The 11,804-nt window shown below is 31.7% G+C and overlaps 1 non-coding gene across 1 annotated transcript; it reads left to right on the plus strand.

Moving 5' to 3' along the window:
• Positions 1-6,502: 6,502 nt before the first annotated feature.
• Positions 6,503-6,609, plus strand: LOC139869456 (small nucleolar RNA R71). Its single transcript, XR_011766065.1, has one exon. It is a non-coding gene; the product is annotated as a small nucleolar RNA R71 (small nucleolar RNA).
• The last annotated feature ends 5,195 nt before the right edge of the window (positions 6,610-11,804 follow it).

The raw sequence follows: 11,804 nt of genomic DNA on the forward strand, positions 1-11,804 counted from the left end.
CTATTTTGTAAATCATTTTCAAAACTGCATGTATTCTCATCCCAAAAATATTAGATAGTAAAAATGGGACTATAACTCACTTTCACAGATTTTCACTTCGTCGGAAAATAAGACATGGTCACGGGTCGATTCACGAACCTATAACAAATATGTACATATATATCAAAGTATGTTCAAAATATATTTACAACATTTTTAATACGTTTTACTGTTTTAAGTTTATTAAGTCAGCTGTCCTTGTTAGTAACCTACAACTAGTTGTCCACAGTTAGATTGATGTGTGCAGCGGTGTATACGAAATACTATTATTTTTACTACAAAATACTACAAAATATTACACAAGTTTTATTAATTTACGGATGGGATATACCTAAACCTTGCTACAACACTTATAGGCAGTGTACCTTATCGTAGAGTAGTGTAGTTTTTAGTAAGTCCAGTTCGTTCCACAGGGAGACGACTTATTGCGTACTATATTTTTATACAACTATATTTATACAAAATATATATAATTATATATAGTAATAATATTATATAAAAGGGGGTTTTACCGTTTAATGACCGGTTTGTCAATTTTAAATAAAGTGTAAAGATAAATGACGATAATATAAATGACAGAATTTAAATTGCGATAAAGTAAATTGCAGTAATTAAAATGACAGTAAATAAAGGTACGATGAAATATGAAATAAAAGTATTATGCTTATTTAAACTTCCGTAATCATGATGTTTGACGTTTTGATTTTATTTTATTACTTTGGGTTAATTGTCCTTTGTCCTGGATTGTTTGATACGTCTATCTGGTTTTTGTCCATAATAGTCCATCGGTCATAATTATAAAGTGCGAGTATCCTCGTCAAATTACTCTTATACCCGAAGTCAAATAGTCCAACTAATTAAGGATTTAAACTGTGACGCAGTTATCACTTCTGTCAACAATTACACCAGTTGTCACTATATGTAATCCACCCCTGTTTTAATTAGATATGAATATTAATTTACCCACTTGATCAGTTTGAATAATCAATTACCCAACCCGAATAATTAATTAAATGATTATAATAGATTCCGTATGAACGTCACTAAATAGGACAACCACAATCATTATTAATTATTAGGTTAATTAATTTGAAGATAGGTTCGACAGACTCCAATGAGTTGTCACTCGATTAGACAATACCCCCTATCTATTAATAGTCAATAGTCCAATGTCCACAAGTGTCAGTCTTTTGTCCAAACCTTAATTATGGTACAAAATCTAATAACCCTGTCTTAATATTTAGTCAAACATCATGATTACTTTGTCTCAATTAAGCATAATAATAACTTAGTTACGAGACATTAAATTAAAAAGGAAGAACATAGCTTACAGTGGTGATTAATTACGTGGCGTTGCACGGACAGAATTTCGACTTACAAAACTTTAAAACATTTCTTACAATAACCCAATTATTATTAATCTTAAATTAAACTTAAAATTATAAATATAAATATATAAATATATATAATTGATTACAGAGGAAGAATGAAAAATGGTGTGTATGTTTCGTCCAATTCGTTGCCTTTTTATAGCACATGAACAGCAAACTGCTGCGATGCGATCGCATGGAAATCGTTCCTCTAGGCCATGCGATCGCATGGCCCTCTATGACAGCTAACATTCATTTGTTTTCTTCTTTGCCGACGTTTTATTTAAATATATATAATTTATATATATATATATATATATATATAAATTATATTCTTGTGCATAGTTGACTTGTAATTTTAGGTCCGTTGCGTCGCGCGTTGATAGTTGGCTCAGGTCCCGGTTCCGGATTTTCGAACGTCCTTTCGTACCCTGAGATATTTTGTATTTTGCGTTCCGCGGTTCGTACTCTTGTAATTTTTAGACGTTTCTCATCAATATTTTGAACCACTTGGATTGTACTTTGTACTTTTTAGATTTTTGGTCATTTTCGTCTTCAAATCGTCGTTTTCTTCTTTTGTCTTCGCACTTATTTATTTAAACGAATATTACATAAAATAGAACAATTACAACTAAAAGCTTTACATATTGGAAGGATATTGTGCCTAAATATATGTTCATTTGGAGCACTATCAAATATCCGCACACTTGAACATTACATGTCCTCAAGCAATACAGAACTTGAAATAAAATCATACTTTACTCGAATCACTTTTTTTTTACTCTCACACTTTATACATCAGTGATTTTGATATGGCGGTATAAATAATGATAGTAACGGTGTGGTTTATAGTCCCACATGAAAATGTAGATCCTTTAAGGAAATTGGATCTTTATGAAAACATTTGATCTTTTGAAAATTCATTCTAGCTTTTACCCTAGATAAGTTTTCCGGAATAACCCTTCACCGGTGTTTGCAAAATATTTTTGTGGGTTTTGTGGGTTTCAGATTTGAAAATTTTAGCTCAAAACTTGCTGTTTTGTGTCACCCACATGCTAACCCTTGTATTAGGAAAGCACACGTCCAGTTTACTTGCTCCGTATATTACCTTTCGGTAAACTACCGTCCGGTTGTAAAGGAAAGCGTTGAACAAGCAACTGTTAAGGCAATGTCCCGTGACATGCTTTCGATTATGGTCTATAACGTGTTGGATGCAATTACTATCCTTTGTAGGAGCAATAGTAAAGATCACCCTATAGTTTTTCGGTCTGGCACAAGGTCCTGTCTTCGACCATGCTATGCAACCACCGTTCTTACAGTTGACACCCGATTTGGTTCAGGTGACCTAATGAATTCCAGGTGAATTCCTAGGATTTTACTTTCAATGGTAATGAACGCATTGAAAATAGGGTTTTCAGAAAACAAATCGGTTTTAATTTGATCAAAATATTTTCTCGTTCAAGCTCGAGTTTAGATATCATCGAATTGCCTGAGTTTGTAATTCTCAATCTTTAAGGTCAATCTCAAGGATTGAGTAATATCAGGCTTAAAAGCTGATTTTTAATCTTTAAGGAGATTATCCTTTTCTGGGGGTCTGATTCATTAGTCTTATCAAGCTAATTTGCACAGCGCCCTCCCCATTTTACGAGACAGATCCTCTCATGGATAGGATAAGTCTGACCACTTGGCGACTCTGTTTGATGCTGAGGTTCGTGGATTTCCTGCTGATTTTAGAGATGACTTTTCTAGATTTTTCATCAACCTACAGCTGGTCTGGACGACAACTTCTTGACCTAAATCAATAAGCGCGTGTCTTTTTCGGAAGACTTTACTTCCTTTTAATGATGGAATTGATTCATCGTGAAGATCCATCTTTCTTTTGAATATATTACAGTAAATTAGGTAAAACTGATTAAAATCGTTCAAAACAAAAGTACCTGTAATAATTTTGTACAAACATATGTGATATGTGTTTTTAAGAACTTGGTAAATTCTTCCCACACTTAGCTTTTATTTAATTTTTTTCTTTGCCTTTTTATTCTTCTCTATTCCATTTTAAATGAATTCTAACGTTTTGGGTTGTTTCTCCATTTATGTTCTCTCCGAGGTAACAATAATTTTGGTAATAAAACCTACTTTTATCGTTCATAAATATGTATAAACATGATTTTGAATTCATTTTATTGAAAATTTTTCAAATTTTCACAAAATTTGGCAAATAAACTAAGTGTAAACCCGAGAGAATTTATAACCCTTTCCCACACTTGAGATCATGCAATGCCCTCATTTGCATGAAATCAGACTATAATTATAAATTCATGAGGGTGATTAGTGTAGAAAAGTGATTAAAAATACCGAGTTTGCAACATATTATTTTATATCACATTTGATATTTTACGTCTTGTCGTCAAAATTAGTAGCTTTTGCTGAACTTAATGTCAGTCTTTGAAAGTGCGTTGTTTTACCATGTTTTGTACATAAGATAAACTACGAACATATAATATATATATATATATATATATATATATATATATATATATATATATATATATATATATATATATATATATATATATATATATATATATATATATATAATTTTTTATTTTTTTTATAAAACCTTTATTTATTAAAACAATTTAAATGAATAATTTTTTTAAAATTTTGTTTCCTTTTACTTTAGGTAGTTTCGGTATGTTTACCTAGTCCGTCCCTCGACAAAATTTAAAATTTGTCGTTAAAGCGATTGTTTTAAAAGCAAAGATTTTTGGGTTTTTTAATTTTTTTGGTATACTTTAGATCAATAAAATTAAAAAGAATGATAACAAAATTTTTCGCCCCACCCTCGGGTAAAGCAATTTCGGTTCCATGACCTAGTCTTTAACTTACGACGAATTTTAGAAATCATTTTTTTAAACTTAATGAAATAAAGTAATTTTTGTTTTTAAATTCACACAAAACTTCAATTTAAAAATGCATATTAATTTCATACAAAACCTACAAAACAAAAATTCAGAATGGGGGGAGAAAACTAGTTCTTTAGTGTCTGCTAGTAGAAAAGACCAATCGGATTCCATTCTCGGAACTACACGAGAACAGAACAACTAACTCTAGACAGCATTATTTCTTAGAACATTTGAATCTCCCCACACTCAGGTAGCTGTGGTGTCGAATTTGTGATTAACTTCATTGTCAATTTCTTTTGAACCATAATCAACTTGCATTTCTGTGACTTTTGCTTTAAGCCGTTGGTCGGATTCCTATGTAATATCCACAAATTCAACTAGTTTCGCTTTTTCTTTAGGCGATAGATTGGATACTAACCGGTTACATAACTTAATGTTCCCCTTGGTTCTAGCATCGCGAATCCGTTTAATAAGTTTCTTCATTGAACTATTAATAACGGAGTCATTTAATTTTGTATCAACAACGGGGTTCTTTGTTATTAAGTCACCATTAGGTGTTACTTCATTTTCCCCACACTTAGGCATTTTATTATTGTTAAGCACTACCGTTGGAGTTGGTAAAACAATATGGTTCTTACCAATCATCTTTGTTGGTTCAACGGTTTTGGTTGGTGGAGATTTAGACTTTCGACTCACAAAGGTGATTGATTTTTTACCATCACTAAGTGTCATTCTACCCTCTCTTACATCGAATAACGCCCTGGTGGATGCTAAGAATGGTCGACCTAAAACTAGAGGAATGTTTGGGTCCTCTTCTATGTCAGTGACAATAAATTCGACTAGAAAGGTTAAATTACCCACTTGAACGGGTAGGTTGTCAGTAATTCCAACTGGGTGCCTAATGGTTTGATCAAAGAGTCGGACACTCATCTCTGTTGGACTTAACTCACCTACTCCTAATCTCTTATATAATGAAAAAGGCATAACACTCACACTCGCACCTAAATCTGCTAGTGCATCATACATGACACAATCACTAAGTATACAAGGAACAATAAATTCACCCAGATCACCCAACCTGGGTGGAGGTTTTGGTGGAACTGTCTTCACCGGGTTTATCTTTACGGTTTTTGTTTCTTGCACTTTCTTATTCTTCTTCTTCTTCTTTCCAGAGGTATCACAAACTTTATTACCGATCACTTGCTCATACTCAACTCCTTTTCTTGGAAACAGGATGGGTGGTCTGTATGGTGCCACCACTGGCTTTACATACTCGGTTGGTGGTGGTGGTGTTGTAACTTCTTCATTGTTACTCACATCAAAAACCTTCCCATCTTCGGATGCTGGTTTTTCAAAATTCGTTCATACCATATTAACATTCTCATTTCGAGGATTTACTCAGTATTACTCGGTAGCTTTCCTTGTTCCCTCTCACTCATCATGCTAGCAAGAGTACCTACGTGTTTTTCTAGATTCAAAATGGAAGCTTGTTGAGTTCTTAATGAGTGATCAAACCTCTCATTTGTTTGGGTTTGAGATGTAATAAATTGTGTTTGAGATTCCATTAGTTTTGCTATCATTTCTTCCAGATTTGACTTTTTCTCTTCGGTTTGTTGTGGTGGTTTATATAAGCCAGGTCTTTGTTGATTGAAAGTGTTGTTTTGAGTTGGTTGGTTATTTGGACCTTGTTGGTTATATGAGTTATTGTTTGGCCCATTTGGATTATAAAGAATGTTTTGATTTCGATTGAAGTTTGGCCTTGGCGGTTGATAATTATTCTGATAATTATTTCCTTGCCTTTGGTTCATGTAGGAAACATTCTCTCGTTGTTCCATGGTTTGCTCAATGTGACAATCTTTCGTTAAGTGTGGTCCACCGCATTGCTCATAACTGATTCGTATTGCGTGAATATCTTTATTCATCTTTTCCATTCGTCTCTCGAAAGCATCTATTTTTGCGAAAATGAAATCAAAGTCATGGCTAGAATCGGCTCTAGCCACTTTAGATGAACGAAAAATATCTTTTTCCTGGTGCGACTCATGCGAGTGGGAGGCTGTGTTATAAATAATTTTGTAAGCTTCAGTTGCAGTTTTCTTCATAATGGAACCACCAGCTGCTATGTCGATGTCTTTTCGTGTAGTAATATCGCATCCTTGATAGAATATTTATACTATTTGATAAGTGTCTAAACCATGTTGAGGACATCCTCTCAACAACTTTCCAAATCTTGTCCATGCCTCATATAGAGTTTCATTTGGCTTTTGTGTGAACGTAACAATTTCTCCTTGAAGTCTCACGACTTTAGATGCCGGAAAGAATTGTTTAAGAAATTTTTCAACAAAAACGTCCCATGTATCAATCGCCCCTTCAGGTAACGATTCTAACCAATCTTTGGCTTCTCCCTTTAAAGTCCAGAGAAATAACATGAGATAGATCTGTTCATCCTTAACTTCTTTGATTTTGAATAGAGTACAAATCCTATTAAAGGTTCAAAGATGTTCGTTTGGATCTTCTTTTGGCGTACCACTATATTGGCATTGATTAGTTACCATGTGTAGGATTTGTCCCTTGATTTCATAATCTGGCGCATTAATATCTGGCTTAATAATGGCGTGACCTTGGCCCGTGCGTGTGGCTCTCATTCGGTCTTCCATACTTAGAGGTTCAGTTACTTCCATAATTGAATTTGTTGAATACGAATCACTAGAGGATTCTGATTTAATGGTTTCTTCCTCGACAATCTCTAGATGAGTGATTTGTGGTTCAGGAGGAATGATTAGTGATTCAGGATCTCTGAATTGTCCTTGAATATCCTCCGAATTCTCAATTGTGAGGTCGGGTTCAAAAAATGGATTATCGGAAATTTGAATTGGAGTACTTGTTTGACTTGATGATGATTCTAAAGAAAAATCAACGGCGACAATATTAGCTAGATGTCTTGATCGGGTTACAGGTGGTGAACGTATGAAAGGTGGTGAACGTTTTCCTCGGTGTATTCACTGAATATCCTATTAGTTATAAAAGATAAAAATTATATAAGCTATCAAATTAATAGACTTTTCTGATTTTGCCACGTTTCGAATAGCCAATAGATGCAGCAGGTAGCCAGGACCCTTTAAATCGGAAGTCCACAACTCGCCACTAACAAATCCAACTATTACTACGAACCAGAAAATTTTGGATGTCTATCAATTTAACCGCTTAAAATAATTTTTCGTCGAAATTTTGAAATAAAAATCTATGTCCTAAAAACTAGAGCGTAGAAATGAGAAAGAAGAAGAGTGCGTCGAAAAACGTCGAAAAATAAAAATTGAAAAATAAAAATAAGAAAGAAAAACGTCGAAACTTAAAAGTCTAAAAACTAAATCTAAAAAGTTGCGCCTAAAGGTATTAAAGCTTAAAAGGAAATCTATATCCAAAACGGCAATAACTTAAAAGGTACTAAAATCTATAAAATATTAAAGCGATAAGCGACGTCGTAAAATTCTAAAGCACCTAAATCTTAATCTAAAGAAAAAGCACTTAAGGGATTTTACGGCAAAACCTAAAAATTTAGAAAAATAAAATTAACTACGGCAAAATACTAAACTTAAAACTATATAGCAAATGATAAATATTACGAAATAAACAATAAAAATGCAAATTATAACTAAAATGATAAAAATACAAATTTTATAAAAATATTATTTTTAAATTATTAGTTTATAAAAATATTAATCTATATATGTAAATAATAAATACTAAACTTAAAACACAAGATTAATTAAAAACTAAAACTAATTATTATTAAATATAAACCCTACTTAATCAATTAATAATAATAAAAATAATAAACCCTACACTGTAATAAATGCGTCAAAGGTTGTCAGTCAACACGAACCATGCGATCGCATGGTTATATGGTGTTGGGCTCATGCGATCGCATGGCACAAGATTCCAGAAATGTTTTCGGGCTTCTAAACTGACTCGGCCCAGTTTCTATAATTTATATATTTATTTGATTTTTAATTTTTTTTTTTACAAAATAAAAACAAACTTATATTTAAAAACTAAAAATAAAATAAAAATACTTTTAATTTTATATATTTTAAACGAAATCTTAAATATATATATATATATATATATATATATATATATATATATATATATATATATATATATATATATATATATATATATATATATATATATATATATATATATATATATATATATATTTAAATATATTTTTTTATTATTTTTTATTAACACTCATTATAAATACAAAATATTTTTACGAAATAAGAAATAATATATATTTTTTTTAAAATATAGTTTTACTAAAATATAGCGTAAAAATATAGCGTTTCGCCGAGTCCCCGGCAGCGGCGCCAAAAACTTGATGTGTGCAGCGGTGTATATGAAATACTATTATTTTTACTACGAAATATTACACAAGTTTTATTAATTTACGGATGGGATATACCTAAACCTTGCTACAACACTTATAGGCAGTGAACCTTATCGTAGATTAGTTTAGTTTTTAGTAAGTTCGGTTCGTTCTACAGGGAGACGACTTATTGCGTACTATATTTTTATACAGCTATATTTATACAAAATATATATAATTATATATAGTAATAATATTATATAAAAAGGGGTTTTACCATTTAATGACCGGTTTGTCGATTTTAAATAAAGCGTAAAGATAAATGACGATAATATAAATGACAGAATTTAAATTGCGATAAAGTAAATTGCAGTAATTAAAATGACAGTAAATAAAGGTACGATGAAATATGAAATAAAAGTATTATGCTTATTTAAACTTTCGTAATCATGATGTTTGACGTTTTGATTTTATTTTATTACTCTGGGTTAATTGTCCTTTGTCCTGGATTGTTTGATACGTCTATCTGGTTTTTGTCCATAATAGTCCATCGGTCATAATTATAAAGTGCGAGTGTCCTCGTCAAATTACCCTTATACCCGAAGTCAAATAGTCCAACTAATTAAGGATTTAAACTGTGACGCAGTTATCACTTCTGTCAACAATTACACCAGTTGTCACTGTATGTAATCTACCCCTGTTTTAATTAGATATGAATATTAATTTACCCACTTGATCAGTTTCAATAATCAATTACCCAACCCGAATAATTAATTAAATGATTATAATAAATTCCGTATGAACGTCACTAAATAGGACAACCACAATCATTATTAATTATTAGGTTAATTAATTTGAAGATAGGTTCGACAGACTCCAATGAGTTGTCACTCGATTAGACAATACCCCCTATCTATTAATAGTCAGTAGTCCAATGTCCACAAGTGTCGGTCTTTTGTCCAAACTTTAATTATGGTACAAAATCTAATAACCCCGTCTTAATATTTAGTCTAACATCACGATTACTTTGGCTCAAATAAGCATAATAATAACATAGTTACGAGACATTAAATTAAAAAGGAAGAACATAGCTTACAGTGGTGATTAATTGCGTGGCGTTGAACAGACAGAATTTCGACTTCCAAAACTTTAAAACATTTCTTACAATAACCCAATTATTATTAATCTTAAATTAAACTTAAAATTATAAATATAAATATATATAATTGATTACAGAGGAAGAATGAAAAATGGTGTGTATGTTTCGTCCAATTCATTGCCTTTTTATAGCACCTGACCAGCAAACTGCTGCCATGCGATCGCATGGAAATCGTGCCTCCAGGCCATGCGAATGCATGACCCTCTATGACAGCTAACATTCATTTATTTTCTTCTTTGCTGACGTTTTATTTAAATATATATAATTTATATAATTTATATTAATTATATATATATTATATTATATTCTTGTGCATAGTTGACTTGTAATTTCAGGTCCATTGCGTCGCGCGTTGATAGTTGGCTCAGGTCCCGGTTCCGGATTTTCGAACGTCCTTTCGTACGCTGAGATATTTTGTATTTTGTGTTCCGCGGCTCGTACTCTTGTAATTTTTAGACGTTTCTCATCAATATTTCGAACCACTTGGATTGTACTTTGTACTTTTTAGCTTTTTGGTCATTTGCGTCTTCAAATCGCCGTTTTCTTCTTTTGTCTTCGCACTTATTTATTTAAACGAATATTACATAAAAAAAAACAATTACAACTAAAAGCTTTACATATTGGAAGGATATTGTGCCTAAATATATGTTCATTTGGAGCAGTATCATAGATGTACAGAAATAAATCGATATATATTATCTTGAATCAATCCACGACCCAGTGTATACACGTCTTAGGCTAGATCACAACTCGAAGTATATATATTTTTGGAATCAACCTCAACCATGTATAGCTAACTCAAACATTATTGCATATAGAGTGTCTATGGTTGTTCCAAATAATATATATACATGGGTCGATATGATATGTCAAAACATTTGCATACGTGTCTATGGTATCCCAAGATTACATAATATATTAGAATACATGTATAATACAATATGAGTTAGCTAGGATATGATTAATATAGATTTGTTACCAATTTTCACGTAGCTACAACAAGCAAAATTATCCAATCTTGTTTTACCCATAACTTCTTCGTTTTAAATCCGTTTTGAGTGATTCAAGTTGCTATGGTTTCATATTGAACTTAAGTTTATGAATCTAAACAGAAAAAGTATAAGTTTATAGTCAGAAATATAGGTTATAAGTCGTTTTTGTAAAGGTAGTCATTTCAGTCGAAAGAACGACGTCTAGATGACCATTTTGGAAAACATACTTCCACTTTGAGTTTAACCCTGATTTTTGGATATAGTTTCATGTTCATAAGAAAAATCATTTTCCCAGAAGAACAACTTTTAAATCAAAGTTTATCATAGTTTTTAATTAACTAACCCAAAACAGCCCGCGGTGTTACTACGACGGCGTATATCCAATTTTACGGTGTTTTTCGTGTTTTTAGGTTTTAAATCATTAAGTTACCATATAATATAGATATAGAACATGTGTTTAGTTGATTTTAAAAGTCAAGTTAGAAGGATTAACTTTTGTTTGCGAACAAGTTTAGAATTAACTAAACTATGTTCTAATGATTACAAATTTAAACCTTCGAATAAGGTAGTTTTATATATATGAATCGAATGATGTTATGAACATCATTACTACCTCGGGTTTTGTGGATAAACCTACTAGAAATGAGAAAAATAGATCTAGCTTCAAAGGATCCTTGGATGGCTTGAAAGTTCTTGAAGCAAAATTGTAGAGACCCGTCCTAATCCATCTAGACGAAGTCCATATCGATTATAAACGATTCACAACAGTTGATTACATCGCGAGGTACTTGACCTATATATGATACATTTTACAAACATTGCATTCGTTTTTAAAAGACAAACTTTCATTTACATTGAAAGTTGACGGCATGCATACGTTTTCGTAATATATCCATCTATAATTGACTTAATAATAATCTTGATGAACTCGATGACTCGAATGCAACGTCTTTTGAAATATGTCATGAA

Source organism: Rutidosis leptorrhynchoides, chromosome 9 (assembly GCF_046630445.1).
Source record: "Rutidosis leptorrhynchoides isolate AG116_Rl617_1_P2 chromosome 9, CSIRO_AGI_Rlap_v1, whole genome shotgun sequence".
NCBI classification, from domain to species: domain Eukaryota; kingdom Viridiplantae; phylum Streptophyta; class Magnoliopsida; order Asterales; family Asteraceae; genus Rutidosis; species Rutidosis leptorrhynchoides.